Below are 16,857 nucleotides of genomic sequence, written 5' to 3'. Positions count from 1 at the left end.
AAGATAATAAAATTATCATCATCAAACATCTTTAATAAGCACGTTTGTACTGAATATATTGTATCCAAAACTAAAATCAAAATTTTTGAGCTATTACCTTGACGCTTGCTTTAAGCCATGTAGAGATTTGTTCAATATGTAAACTAAGTACTTTTTTTTTTGTCCAGAAAAACTCTCTTGTTAGAGTTTATAGATGTGTTTTTTCAAATTCATTACAAAGAAATATAGTTTTTATATCTAACCGCTCTAGATGTAAATCAAATGTAGTATACAAAATCAAAACTATTTGAACTATCAAAAGTCAAAAGTAAAAAAAAAAAATTTCATTAAAGTCAGAAGTTTCTGACTCCAAAGAGCTCCTGGGAATCATACACTTGTTCAAAAGATTGATATGTTAATTCATATCCTTTCATCATTAATTGTGCTTGATATCGCTCCATTTAATTATTGTTATCTCTCTCGATCTTTTAAACCCATCTATTTATAACATTAGTGGTATAAATTCTTATATTATATTATATTTTTGTGTAGAGCTTTAATTTTTTTCGGCATTACTGTCATTCCTTGAGACGCATATGGACTATATAGTCTCTTGGAAAGTTAATGACTTTTCATCCTTTATTAGAAAATAATATGCTGTATTATTTTCTCAAATATATTTCTTATGTTAAGTCAATGGTACCCTTTTACAAGTTGATTGTCAGATTTCTTGGGCCTTAATTTGGACTTGTACTTATTCGTTCTTATGTTATCTTAGAAGAATCTTTCACCTCAACTATAATTGTTTCTGAACTTTTTATCCATGTGCTATCACTTGCATCATTTTATAGATGATCTGCAAAGATAACACCTCTGGTGATTACCTTATGGTTAGTGGAGTCCCACAAATAATATCCTTTCACTCTATCCGTATAGCCTAAGAATATATATTTTTTAGACTTGGGATGCTTTGTTATTTTCTTAGCATTATACATTACATGTACCAACTAGATAGGTGTTTCAACTCAGTTATTGTTGAGTTGGCCACACCTGTAGTACCCAATAATGCTTTAGTTTTATGCAAAAGAGTTCTATTCATCCTTTGCCAAACATTCCATTGAGGACTTTATGGCACTATATGCTGCTTCTCAATTTTCCTGAGAAAACACCAAACCCCTTGCTCATATATTATGCTCCATTATCTATCCATAAACACTTGATCCCTTTCCCTTATTTAAGTTATATTCTTGCTTTAAACAACTAAAAATCTGAAAATACATCAGCCTTCTTCTTGATTGAATACACTCAATATCTCCTATAATAATCATCAATAAATGAAACAAAATGATTTGCTCCATTAGTAAAGTATGTATAGTAATGAATCAAGCCAAGTATGTATAGTAAATCTGACACATTTTAATTTATGCTGCTTACTTGTAACACAAAAAGGTAAAATTACTGATTTGATTTCGAGAATAACGATTCCATTAGAGAGTATCTAACATGTCTCCCGGTCCTCGTTGTCATAACATGGTATATTCTTTTTTTAGAGTTGAATGATGATACATCTATCTCCTATATGTTTCTCCCAAAAGCAGATTTGTTGGAATCTTCTCTAACTTCATAACGATGAATGCTCTTTTTACAATATTTCAAGTTTCATTTTTAATATCGGTCATACAACTAAGTTTATCCAAATATCTAATTGATAGTAGATTTTTTTAGGCCTTTGGCATGTTGTACCCCGGTGTGAACAATATCAACATAAATCTTTATCCTAATAGTATCAATGTTGGCAATCTCTAAGACATGATTATTATTTCGGAAATAGATCCTCGGTTGGTATTGATAGAATCATTCTCTCGTTGAGATCATATGCTAAGATTTTGAATCTACTAGCCAAACATCCATAAGCTCCTTTTTTTTTTTTTTTTCCTTTGGAAATTATTATTGTCTTACTTTAGAATAATTAGCTTAGTTTTTTTTGAAAGTGTAACTCTAAGAATCTTTTAGCTTAGTTCCTATCTTTTTATCTATATTTTTCTTATTCTTCCAACACTGCTTGATGCACCTCCTCTTGTTATAATTTTAACACTTGATATTTTTCTTTCTTCAAAACTTTGATATACTATGTCCATTGCTCCTACTTGGGCCATGCTCTATTGATCTTTTTTTTGTTGTAGATAATGTCTCAGCCTATTGCAATGTTACTGATCTATCTTCCTTATTTTTATGCCTATTGTCCTCTTTTAGAACTACAGTTGCAATTATATTAAAGACTAAATTAGTTTTGTTATTAGTTAGGTTAATAATGAGTTGATCATATGAATCAAGTAGACTTTGAAGAGTGTTGATTGTCTTTTCAATATCATTCTCTAGTAGAAAGTTAAGAGAATAAATTATTAAGAGTATTGATTGTTAGGATCGTTTCGGTACTAATAGAGGGGGTTAATTAATGTTTTCATAAAAATATCAATTTTAAAAAACTTTCATTCGATAAAAAAAAATCGTATAAAAAATATGCTTGATTTAAAGTGAACTAAGTAATTAACTCATAAAGTAATAGCAATAAAATGTAGAATATAAATGTAAACTGAGTTTATAGTAGTTTCGTAGTCGTGACCTACGTCTACTCCCGATTCTTTTTATGTCGGGGCCACCGACATCCACTAACAATTTTCTTTCAATGGGTGAAGACCAACTACCCTATTACAACTCTTTCTCCTTTTTACAAGTTTAGGAGATAACCTTTATAAGTCTCACACTTCTCTTAGAATGATCACAAAACTTAAGAAAGAGGAGGCGGACAATTAACAACTTTCAAGACTTTTACAACTCATAATCTCAAGACTTTTATTCTTAATATCATGCTTTGTAAGCAGGAAAGATCGAGGTATTTATAGGCCTCAAATGACTTTAAAAATGGAGTCAAAAAGTGTCTCATCTCGAATTTTCAAGGTACTGACGGTTGTTAAATCTCAGATTTTAATGATGAAATCAGTTGATAAGTTTATAATCTAATCTACATTTTGAGTGACACAGGACTACCTTAAATCAAAGAGAGACAGTTTGATTAAAGTAGGAAGAATCAATATTAGGCTAAAGTGGAACATGTCAAAAGATTAGACGTCGAGACAAAGGATCAGTCGATGTGTCGGTAGAAGGCCATGAGTTCAGACATCTAGCCAAGAAGATCGGACATTGTGCTAAGGAGATTGGATATTGTGGGAAGATAACATGACGATTAAGTAATATACTAAAGGAGAGGATGACATTCCGAATGGTTGGATGAAGCACTGGATGAACCAATGACATATCGGACAACATGTGATTAATGCTTCATAATAATTGTCTAGATCAAAGTAGTTTTAATTATAATTGGGTTGACTTAGAATGTAATTAGACCAACTCAATTAAGGGCCAACTAGGTCCGAATTAGAGTTATTTTGGGCTAAGTGGAAGGCACATTCAATGATCCAAAAGTTGGGTCAAGCGGTGGAACCGCCAACGGCTCAATTTCCAAGACATAGCCTCCGAGACTGTTTAAGGCAATGGTATCGCCCAGTGTTAGGCGGTGGTACTATCAGATTGGGCGGTGGTATTGCTTAGTGTCAAAGAGTACTGGTAGTGGTACTATCAGTATCCTAAAAACTCAGGATGAGATCGTTTTGGCTCTAAATTTGAATCCATTTGGAGTCTATAAAAACCTAACTCATCCCTGCTCAGTAAATACATCAACTAAGAACAAAAATTAAAGAAAACACTATTGTAATCTTGTGAGAATTTTTCTCCTCTAGTTCTAAGTGTTGATTTCAATTTAAGAGAGGAGTGAGTGGGTTGTAAAGGTTATTGTTAGGATCAAGAGGTCGACACTAAGAGGGGGGGTGAATTAGTGCAGTGGTAAAATAATGTTTGTTTAAAAACTTTCGTACAATAAAATCATTTCTGACGAAAACCAATTTCGAAAGCTTAATAACTTGGAAGCGTATTGACTAAGTAAAGTAGTTTGCAGTATGTAAATGGCAAGAATAAAATGCAAACCAGAGAACACAATAGTTTTTGAGTGATTCGGTCAACGTGACCTACATATACTTTCGGCTTCCTCCTCTGACGAGGTCATCGGCGTCCACTAGAAGCCTTCCTTCAATAGGCGAAGGCCAATCACCTTTTACACCCCTCTTCTCCTTTTCACAGGTTTAAGAGATAACCCTTACAAGCACTCATTCTCCTCTCTAAACAGAATTCTAACACTTAGACTAGAGGAGGATTCTCACAAGAGATTTCTATAGCGATTCTTTTCTTTTAAACTCTCTGTGGATGTGTACTTTAACTAGGGATGAGAGGGGTATTTATAGGCTTTAAGTTGATTCAAACTTGGAACCTAAAACTTTTCCATCCTGGGTTCCCCGTGCACGGGCGGTACCACTGCCCAATGTCAATCGACATTGATACTATCCTGGGCGATACCACCACCCAGGTCTGGCGGTACTACCGCCTGGGGTGCAGTGTTGGACGGTACCACCACCCAGACTAGTGGTACCACTGCTTGGCACCCTGCCATGGGCGGTACAACCGCCCAGACTAGCGGTACCATTGCATGACACAATCTCGAAGACCTACGATGGTGAGACTTCTTGGGGCACTGTTTGGGCCTCTAATTGGGCCCAACATAGTTCTTACATGGGCCTAGCTGGCCCCTAATTAGGTTGGCCCAAATCCAAGCCCAATTACGTGCTAACTACGAAATGCTAAGACATTTGCTAAGCTAAACAAGTCCCTATGTCTATTCTTCCGGTGAGCTTCCGGCGATCTTCCGACGAACTTCCGACGATCTCTCGGTAATGTTCTCGTGGACTCCCGGTAAGCTCTTGGACTTCACGACAATCTTCTTAACGAGTTTCGTGAGCTTCTCTAACAAGCTCCGAGACTTCTCGGCTGGTTCCGTCAGAACTTCCGACGAATGTCCGGACTTCCGACGAACTCTGGAACTCCCAACGAAGTCACGTCCTTGACTCCGAGGCTTCATTTTGTTTCATGCCTTGCTATCGTAGTTAATCCTGCACATGTAAAACATACTTCGATCTAGACAATTAATACTAAGCATTAATCAAGTTGTCCGGCATGTCATTGGTCCCTCGACGCTTCGTCCGATTCTTTGGCGCATCATCCTCTCTTGCGGCCTATTGCCTAATTGGCTAGTTGACTCCGCAACTTCAATATCCTTGGCGCAATATCCGCTCTTCTTGGACCGATGCCCGAATCCACGACCTGAAGCTTTTTATCGATACGTCGATCGTTCCTCCGGCCCGACGTCCAATCTTCTGACATGTTTTCCTCTAGCACAACATGATTTTTCTTGCTTTAATTGTCTCATCCTGATCGAAACATCCTGTGTCACTCAAAATGCAGATTAAAACATAAACATATACCGATTGTTTTCATCATCAAAATCCAAGATTCAACAGTTATCTCCTAAACCTGTGAAAAGGAGACAAGAGGTGTAAGAGGGTAGTTGGCCTTCGCCCATTAAAAGAAGACCGATAGTGAATGTCGGTGGCCTTAACAAAGGAGGAATCGGGAGTGGACGTAGGTCACGATGACCGAACCACTATAGAATTGGTGTGCACTTTCTTGTTGCTTTTCATTATTGTTGATTTTTACCTTAATTGCTTATTACTCTTATTCTAAGTCAAGCACACTTTCAATACCTTTTTCGATACATTTTTATCAAGCCAAAAGTTTCGAATCGACTTAATTTCTATGATAGTATTAATTCATCCCCCCCCCCCCCCCCTCCTCTTAGTGCTATTCATGATTCTAACTGTTGGTATCAGAGCCAAGGTTTTTCTCATTTGGTTTAACACTTAAGAGAAATAACTTTTACTAGTAGTCAAAAGGGTCTTTCTATCATTCATTCTCCTATGTTCAATGGGACGGGCTACATGCATTGAAAAACTTGAATGAGAGTTTTTCTGCTTTCTTTAGATTTTAATTTATGAAATATCATTAAAAATAATTTTTAAAAATTTTCTAATCTAATGAACGAATGGAATGATTTGGAGAAGAAAACTTTTTCTTTGAATGCTAGAGCTTTGAACATTCTATTTTATGTTTTGAACAAAAATGAGTTTAACGTATTTCTTTATACGAAACTGTACTTGAGATTTGGCACACACTAGAATTAACTCATGAAGGCATGAATAGAGTTAAAGAGTTTAAAATAAATCTTTTGATATATTATTTTGAACTATTTGGAATGAAGCTAAGCGAAATTGTTGTTGACATGTATATCCATTTTACGAATGTTGTCAATAGTTTAAAAGCACTTGGCAAATATTTTTTAAATCTTGAACTTGTTAATAAAGTTTTACGATTACTTTCTAAAAGTTAGGATTCGAAAGTAACTATAATACAAGAGACAAATGACCTAAATAACTTTCCTGCTTGAAGAACTTACTAGTTCATTGATGACATATGAAATAATATGTAATACACATGATGAACATAATAAATATGAGAACAATCTTTCAAAGAATAGGAAGGATTTAACACTTTGTACAAATGAAGACCACTCGAGCGAAAGTTATGACTTTGAACTCCTCATAATAAAATTAAAGAAGCTCATAAAACAAGAATCTAAGAATAAAAATGAACTTAAAAAGGACAAAACAACTTGCTATGAATACAATCAGCCGAGATACTTCAAAAGTGAATGTCCATAAGTGAAGAAGAAGCTACAAAAGAAGAAAAAAGTACTCAAGGCTACTTGGGATGATTTGAGTGCATCCAAAGAAAAGAAGCAAACCGACAAAGAAGAGGTGGCAAACTACACCTTTACTTTACTATAAAATTACTTATACAACAAGATAAGTAACTCAACCAAAACCCCTTTACTTTACTATAAAATTACTTGATACATTTCATGAGTTATTTTTAAATTAGTATATAAAATTCAAAAAAAGGGGAGGGGGGGGGGATCATGCTTCCCTTTCTAGTGATTTTAAAAAATTAAAAATTTAAGCATGACAATTGAATGAAGAGTTAGATTCACTTAAAAAAGAAAAATGTATTACTATAACAAACAATAATAAAGGAAAGATCATGATTGAAACTTGATGATTTTTGTTATAATGAATCTTTGGATTGAAAATGGTTTATGGTTACATAAACAATAATCTATTGATCTTAATGATTTTCGTATTACTTTTCGGTTTTAAATGATGATGCAATGCTTTTGTATGGAAGATTAGGGCATGCTAGTATAAAGTCAATCACACAAATTGAAACTAAAGAATTTTAGCTATTTTTAATCTCATAGGAATCAATGTACATTATTTTTAATGAATTTTTTAAATATAAGAAAAGTGATTTTGATGATGAGTTTAGAGTTGACAAATTAAATTTGAATGAAAATTTTAACATAATCATGAACCTTCTTTTGATTTCTCTACTTGAGGCATCTTTTATCAGAATCAAAATTACCTAAATGAATTATGATTGTTCTTTTCATTACAACTTGAAAGTTTTCCATGAATCAAGATTTTTGAAAGTTTTCCATGAATCAAGATTTTTTCCTTTCACTGAAGAAGAGATTCATCCAAATGAATCTTAATTCTTTCACTTGATATTTATAAATTAAGATTTATTATGAATCAAGATTTTTCATTAATTGTCCTTATTGAATCTTATATTTTGATGATGAAACCAATTGATAAGTGTTTTATGATTTAATCTACATTTTGAGTGACGCAGGCTGCTTCGATCAGGGAGAGACAATTAAAGCAGGAAAAATTATGTTGGGCTGGAGGAAAACATGTCAAAAGATTGGATGTCGGGCTGGAGGATCGATCGATATATCGACAGACGACTTCGAGCCATGGATTCGGGCATCGGGCCAAGAAGAGCAGATATTACGCCAAGGATATCGGAGTTGCGGAGTCAACTGACCGATTGAGTAATAGGCCGCAAGAGAGGACGATGCACCGAATAATCGGACGAAGCATCGATGGACCAATGATATGCCGGACAACATTATTCAAGCTTAGTAATAATTATCTAGGTCGAAGTGTGTTTTTACATGTGTAGGATTAATTACGATAGCAAGGCAGGCATAAAGCAAAATGAAGTCCCGGAGTCAAGAACGCGATTTCGTTGGGAGTTCGAGAGTTCGTCGGAAGTCCGGACGTTCATCGAAAGTTCTACAGGAACCAGTCGTGAAGTCTCAAAGATTATTAGAGAAGCTCATCGAAACTCGCTAAGAAGATCATCATGAAGTCCAGGAGCTTACCGAGAGTCCGTTGGAACATTGCCGAGAGATCGTTGGAAGTTCGCCGGAAGAAACTAGACTTACGGACTTGTTTAGCTTAGGAAATGTCTTAGAATTTGTAGTTAGCATATAATTGGGATTGGATTTGGGCCAACCCAATTAGGGGCCAGTTAGGCCTATGTAAGGACTATGTTGGGCCCAATAAAAGGCCCAAATAGTGACCCAAGAAGTGGAACCGTCGTGGCATAATCTTCGAGACTATGTCATGCGGTGGTACCGCCAATCTGGGTGGTGGTACCACCCTTGGCAGGGTGCCAGGCGATGGTACCACCCTTGGCAGGGTGCCAGGCGGTGGTACCACCCAGTGGCCCAGTGCCAAGTGGTGGTACTGCCAGATTGGGCGATGGTACCACCTAGTATAGTGTCAGTATCAGACTGACACTAGCGGTGGTACTGCCCAGCACAAGCGATGGTACGGCCCGAACCTAGGAAACCCAAGATAAGATATTTTTAGGCTCTAAGTTTGAATCAAATTGAGGCTTATAAATACCCCTCTCATCCCTGATTAACACACATAAGCGCAGAGAGTTTAAAAGTGAAGAAACACTGTTACAATCACTTGAAAAATCCCCTCCTCTAGTCTAAAACTAGAATTCTGTTTAGGAGGAGTGTGTGTGCTTGTAAAGGTTATCTCCTAAACCTGTGAAAAGGAGAAGAAGGGTGTAAAAGGTGATTGGTCTTCGCCTATTGAAGGAAGATCGATAGTGGATTCCGGTTGCCTCGACGGAAGAGGAATCGGCAAAGTGGATGTAGGTCACGACGACAGAACCACTCTAAAATCTGGTTTACATTTTGTCTTGAGCAATTTACTTTACTGCAAACCATTTTACTTGCTTACTGCCTTCAGTACATTTATGAACATGCTTTCAAGTTAAGCATTTCCGAGTTCGGCTTTTATCATATGAAAAGTTTTCGGAATCGACATATTTTACCGCTGCACTAATTCACCCCCTCTCTTAGTGCCGACTCTGTTCCTAACAGTCCTCCTATGATTCTTCTTGGTATTTTTTAAAGAAAAGATGTATTCAAATTAACCATGATATGTCACTTAACTTCTTGATGTTATAACTTCAATTTTATGATGTACAATTGCCTTGTATTTATTATTTATATATCTCATATTATGATTGAATCATTGATGTAAAAAAGTAAAAAATTATACTATTATATTCTTCTCTTCTCTTTGACAATAACAAAGGGGGAAATAGTCTTGCTAGCTTACAAAAGGTAGCAAAAATTGCTAGCTTGCACATTGCAAAAGAAAGCAAAATTTCTTGGTTGCACATCTTGCATAAGAAGTAGAAACTTACTATCTTGCATATCTCAAGAAAAAAGTGTTAGCTTGCTCATCTCATAAGAGAAGTAAAGTTTACTAGCTTTCACATTTCAAGAAAATACAAAAATATGGTATCTTGCATATCTCAAAAGATGCAAAAATTTTGCTATCTTTCATATCTGAAAAACTTGCTAGCTTGCATGATGATATATGCAATGATATTTTAAAATCTTAAAATTATATTTATAATGCAGTGATTTAAAATTATATTTCAAAAACTTTCTGGTTGCACTTTTCCTTATTGTTGATGACAAAGGGAGAGAAGTTATGATGATGATTATGCATAGTGTACTTTGAATATATCATAAAATACTCATGATTTTAAGATACATACAATAATATGATTAATTAGTTATTTCAATGCATATGCATGCAATGATGAAATAGTCATGATTTTTTGAATTCAAAGTTTCTATCAATATGACATATTGATAGGGGGAGTTTAGTTTAAACTCCATCATTAATTGATTGTTATCATAAAAAAGGGAGAGATTATTGAATCTTAGATTTTGATGATGAAATCAATTGATGAGTTTATGATCTAATCTACGTTTTGAGTGATGCAGGACTAGCTTCGATCAAGGAGAGGCAATTTGATTAAAGTAGGAAAAATAAATGTTGGATCAAAGTGGAACATGTTAGAAGATTGGACGTTGAGTCGAAGGATCGGTCGACGTGTCAGAAGAAGGCTTCGTGCCATGAGTTCAAGCATCGAACCAAGAAGATCGGATATTGTACTATGGAGATCGAATGTTGCGGGAAGACAATATACCAATTGGGTAACATGCTAAAGGAGAGGACGATGCGCCGAAGGGTCAGATGAAGCATCGGATGAACCAATAATATGTCAGACAACATGTGATTAATGCTTTGTAATAATTATCTAGATCGAAGTAATTTTAGTTATAATTAGGTTGATTTAGAATATAATTAGGCTAACTCAATTAGGGGCAAATTGGGCTCGAATTAGGGCTGTTTTGGGCCAAGTAAAAGGCACTTTCAATGACCCAAAAGTTGGGTCAAGTGATGGAACCGCTAGCGACTCAGTCTCCAAGACATTGTTTCTAATATTGTGTTAAGCGATGGTACCACCAGACTTGGTGATGGTACCACCCAATGTCAAAGAGTACTAGCTATGGTACCACTAGTATCCCGGAAACCCGGGATAAGATTATTTTAGCTTCAAATTTGAATCCATTTAGGGCCTATAAAAACCCCACTCATCTCTGCTCAGTAAACACATCAATTGAGAATAAAAATTGGGAAAAACACTATTGCAATTTTGTGAGAAGTTCCCTCCTCTAGCTCTAAGTATTGATTTCAGTTTAAGAGAGGGGTGAGTGGGTTGTAAAGGTTATCTCCTAAACCTATGAAAAGGAGAAAAAAGTTGTAAGAAGGTAGTTGGTCTTCGTCCATTGAAGGAAAACTGATAATGGATGTTGGTGGCCTCAACAAAGGAGAAATCGGGAGTGGACATAGGTCATGATGACCGAACCACTATAAAATTGATATGCACTTTCTTGTTGCTCTTCATTACTATTATTTTTTTGCCTTAATTGCTTATCACTCTTATTTTAAGTCAAGCACACTTTTAATATCTTTTCTAATACATTTTTATCAAGCCAAAAGTTTTGAATCGACTTAATTTTTGCGATAACCCTAATTCACCCCCCTCTTAGTGGAATTCACTATCTTAACAACGGTACCACCACCATTATTAGGCGGTACCACCATTTGTCAGATTGATAACTGGAAGTACCACTACCTATCAGTTTGACACTAGGCGACAACACTACCTAGTTTGATGGTACCATCGCTTGACAAGGTCTCAGAGATTGGGCTTAGTGGTACCATCACAAGTTTGAGCGGTACCACCACCCAAACAGCCTGGGAGGTCGAGCCTCAAGCGGAGCCATCGCTAGCCCTAGCGGTGCCATAGCCTAGGCCAGCTAACGGTTACTGAATGAGCCTTCCACTTAGCCCAAAATAGCCCCAACTCAGGTCCAATTGACTTCTAATTGAGTTAATAGAGTTACATCTAAGCCTAACTCAAATTAAGATCTAACTTGGATGGTAAGGACTTAAACAATTACAAGACAGTAAATCTAAGTTATCTGGCTTATCATTTGTTCATCCGAACTCCCGCAAACTTCCGACAAACTTTCGGCACATCGTTCGAACTTTCAGCGTATCGCCCGATCCATCAGCAAGTTGACTCCCGCAACTTCTGATCTTGGGGCAATGGCCAATTCTTCCAGCTCGATGCTCATTTTCTAACTCTGGCTCAATGTATGATTCTTCTTACTTCAATTGTTTTGTCTTTCCTAATCGAAGTTAGTCATACATCACTTTTCTCAAATAGCACATTAGTTCATAAACTCATCAATTGATTTTATTATCAAAATCCAGGATTCAATAATCTCACCCTTTTTGATAATGATAACTAATTGATGATGGAGTTTAAACTAAACTCCCCCTATCTATATGCTATATTGAAAAAAACTTTGAATTCAGAAAATAATAACTTTAGAATTCAAATTGAAATAATTTTAATCAGTTTCTTTATAAAGTTGATCATTTCACACTTTATATGCATAATATTGCATACATCATATGCATTATCATAATATCATTACTTACATTATATGTGTATCATTCCAAATCATAAATATTTCAAATCATCATGGTATAATATGCATAATTCTCAAAACATTACAAATCATCATAACATGCATGATACCAAAACATTAGATTTTAAATCATCATCATGCATAATTTCAAAATATAAAGTTAATAAGCATGATTTCAAAACATTTATATTTTCAAAACATTCATCATTTATTCATTATTATTTTCAACTCATTCATCATTACTTTTTTACTTCTCCCCCTTTATCATCAACAAAAAGGAAAAAAATGCAACTAACAATTTTTAAAACATACAAGCTATCAATTTAGCAATTTTTACACCACTTTAGAATATGCAAGCTAGGAAGTATTAGAGATATGAAAGTTAGCAATATTTGTTTCTACTTGAAATGTGCAAGTTAGTAATTCTTCCTTCTCTTTTGAGATGTGTAAGTTTACAAAATTTTCTTCTTGAGATGAGTAAGATTCTCTTAAGATGTGCAAGATAGAACTTCTCTTTCTCCCATTTGTCATTATATAAAGAAAAAAAAGAGGAGAAGAATTCAATGGTGCAAAAATCACATGAACATATAGAAGATCAAGTCATAAATTCGAAAGATCATGAATCGATTTGACAAACCTTCTTTTGTAAGTAGAGAATCATAGGAAATAATGCTGATTTAAATCAAGAATACCAAAAAACCATGAGTCATTTTTTGATTTAAAAATAAAACTCAAGTTATAAAAATCAAGAAATCAAGATAATGATCGAAAAAAGATATAAGAACAATTCATGCATTTAGAAGATTTAACATGCCTAATTCTCTTCTAATAAAATCAAATTATTCCTTATTCAATGATTTTATAAAAATATCTACTAATTTATGCTTTGTAGTAATAAATTATGAAGATATATCATAATTATTAACATGATCTCTAATAAAATGATATCTAATATCGATATATTTATTTCTAGAGTATTGAATGAGATTCTTGGTTAAACATATTGCACTAGTGTTATCATATTTTATAGGGATGTTCTTCATGTTAGGATTGAAATCAGCACTGAGAGGGAGCATGAATTAGTGCTTATGTAAAAACGTTGGTGATTTAAAAACTTCGATCGATAAAGAAAAACGTTGGTGATTGGAAATATGTTTAAACATAGAAAAAGTGTGAAGTGGAGTGAGCTATCAAATCAATAGGCAATATAAAGAAAAATGCAAAGAAAAGAAGACACATCAGTTTTATAGTGATTCGATCATCATGACCTACTATCACAGATAAAGTGCTAAACAAGATATTTGATGTGTTAGTTTGGCAAGTCCCATAGTCCCACATCGGGAAAATCAGACTTGTTGTCTCATATTGGAACTATAAATAAGGGCCTGGGCTTTGAAGTCAGATGCACTACAAGTGGCACCACAAGAAAAACCTAAGTATTTGCTTTGGTTTAAGTCCATACTCAGTTATATAGTTTGGACTTATAGTTTGGTTTTTCTTGTTTAGTATTTTCGAGTGTTTTATAGCCTAGGAACATCTTCCTAAGGCATTTGTAATTGTCCCTCTTTTGTAGTAGTAATTTGCTCCTCTTTCGTCCGTAGATGTAGGTCAAAGTCAATTGACCGAACCACGTATATCTGGTGTTCTGGTGTTCTTGTCTCGCTTTTATTCTTTCCGTTTTATTGTCTTGTTGGGTTGCCAAAATTACCTTGTGGTAAATTTCCTGGGGCTAGCTCTAACAAACTGGTATCAGAGCCTGGTTTTGGGATCTTTTGGCAACGATGACAATAACAAATATTGTTGTCAAGAAATTCGACAGAAATGTCAACTTCAGCTTGTGGCAACTCAAGATGGAGGCCATTCTGGTTCAAGACGGAGTTGATTTGGTACTACAAGTAGCCGAGAGCATTCCAGATGATATGTCAAAAGAAGAGCTTGCGGGTATGGATAAGAAGGCCCGATCAAGCATCATTCTAAATCTCTCTGACGAGGTTTTACGGGAGGTAGCTACGGAGACTACGGCTAAGAGCATGTGGGACAAGCTTAAAGCCTTGTACATGAAGAGAACAGTGGAGAATCGTCTCTACTTGAAGCAGAGTCTATATATGCTTCAGATGATTGAAGGTACATCTATACTCTCACATCTTGATAAGTTTGATTCTTTGGTTATGGATTTGGAGAATATAGACGTAAAAATTGATGATGAGGATAAGGCTTTGTTACTCTTGTGTTCTCTTCCCCAATCTTTTAAGCATTTCCGTGATACTTTGATTTATGGAAAAGAAACAGTTTCGTATCAAGAAATTAAATCTGCACTGAAATCTAAGGAGCAGATAGATAGGAATATCACTGGGGAAAGTAGAGAGAATCAGGCTGAGGGTCTGGTTGTTAGGGGGAGAATGGATAAAAGAGAATTTGACAATAGTAGATCTAAATCTAGATCTAAATCCAGACATAAAAATTTGGAATGCAGATATTGTCATAAAATGGGGCACATTAAATTTGATTGCTTTAAATTAAAAAATAAATTAAAGTAAAAAGGAAAACTTATTGAGAAAACTACTGAGTCCGCTGAAGCTAGTGTAGCATCTGATGAGAATGTTGAAAATATTTTCTTTGCTACTAATGACAGGATGATGTCTAAAAATGAATGGATTTTAGATTCAGGTTGTTCTTATCACATGTGTCCCAATAGGGATTTGTTTTCCACATATGAATCTTGTAAGCGTGGAATTGTTTTGATGGGCAATAATGCCGCGTGTGATGTTGTTGGTAGAGGAACAATCCGAATTAAAATGCATGATGGTATTGTGAGGATGCTCACTAATGTTAGACATGTTCCTGATTTAAAAAAGAATCTCATCTCTTTAGGCACCCTAGAGGCCCTTTGGGTGTAAATACACAGTTGAAGGTGGAGTTATGAAAGTTTCTAAAAGTCCTCTTGTTGTTATGAAAGCTTGTAGGTCTGGTAGCTTATATATTCTGCAGGGAACTACTATCACATGTTCGGTTGTAGTTTCGTCATCATCATTGTCTGATTCTGACATCACCAAATTATGGCATATGCGTTTGGGTCATATGAGCGAAAAAGGTTTGAGCATATTGAGCAAAAGGGGTCTACTTTGCGGACAGAGTATTGGGCCACTTGACTTTTGTGAACACTACATTTTTGGAAAGCAGAAAAGAGTCAGTTTCACTTCTCCAGCAGTTCATAAAACGAAAGGTACTCTTGACTATATTCATTCAGACCTTTGGGGTCCAGCTCATGTTCAGTCTAAGGGTGGTGCCAGGTATATGTTGACTTTCATTGATGATTATTCCAAGAAAGTTTGGGTTTATTTTTTGAAGCATAAAAATGATGTTTTTCTAACCTTTAAACAATGGAAGACTTTGATTGAGAAGCAAACAGGTAAACAGATTAAGCGGCTTCAAACAGATAATAGAATGGAATTTTATGAAGGTGACTTTGAAGAATTCTGCAAAAATGAAGGAATCGTTCGGCATCGCACTGTTAGGATGACGCCTCAGCAAAATGGTGTGGCCGAACATATGAACAGAACACTCTTAGAGAGAGCAAGGTGTATGATCTCAAATGCAGGGTTGACAAAGGACTTTTGGGCAAAGGCGATTAATATAGCCTGTTACGTTGTCAACCGTGCTCCTTCTACAGCACTTAACTTTAAAACTCCGGAGGAAGTTTGGTCAGGTACTCCTACTGATTATTTTGATTTAAAATTTTTTGGGTGTCTAGCATATATGCATGTAAATGAAGGAAAATTAGAGCCTCGAGCTAAAAAATACATTTTCCTTGGGTATGCTTCTGGGGTGAAAGGATACAGATTATGGTGTTCTGATCCCAAATCCCTAAAATTTATAATCAGTAGAGATGTTACTTTTGATGAATTATTTATGTTATCTTCCAAAGAGGATTCTACTAGTTGTACAAATGATAGTGCGCAGAAGTAGCTGGAGCTTGAGATTGGTAGTTCGGATTCCTTTAAGTCAAACTCTTCTACTCAAAGAATGCCAATAGATGGTCCCGAGTCTATTGATGCAGTTGCTCCAGAGGAAGAGAAATATTCCATAGCCAAGGATAGACCACAGAGAAATATTCGACCACCACAAAGATATGCAAATTTGGTTGCATATGCTTTATCTGTTGCAGAAGAGACAAGTGAAGTTGGTGAGCCTACTTCCTACTCAGATGCAGTTTCTTGTGATAATTCCGCTAAGTGGTTGATTACGATGAATGAAGAAATTGAGTCTCTCCATCAGAATAGAACTTGGGATCTTGTGAAGCCACCTTCGGGTAAGAAAATTGTTGGATGCAAATGGGATACTATTGCTGAGGGAAAGGTCCTTGTTCAGAAAATTCATACGAAGGACAATCCAGCTGATATATTTACGAAGCCTCTTCCGGTTTACAAGTTCAAGCAGTGCTTGGACTTGGTTGGTGTTCATTGTTGGTGATTGCCCGTTGGGGCTTTTGTGAAGAAGGTGGAGCAAGTTTTGTTGGGACATGCCAAGGTGGAGATTTGTTAGTTTGGCAAGTCCCATAGTCCCACATCGGGAAAATCAGACTTGTT

Source organism: Musa acuminata, chromosome BXJ1-3 (assembly GCF_036884655.1).
Source record: "Musa acuminata AAA Group cultivar baxijiao chromosome BXJ1-3, Cavendish_Baxijiao_AAA, whole genome shotgun sequence".
Taxonomy (NCBI): domain Eukaryota; kingdom Viridiplantae; phylum Streptophyta; class Magnoliopsida; order Zingiberales; family Musaceae; genus Musa; species Musa acuminata.
The sequence above is the reverse complement of the archived record's forward strand: the minus strand, read 5'-3'. Positions refer to the sequence as shown.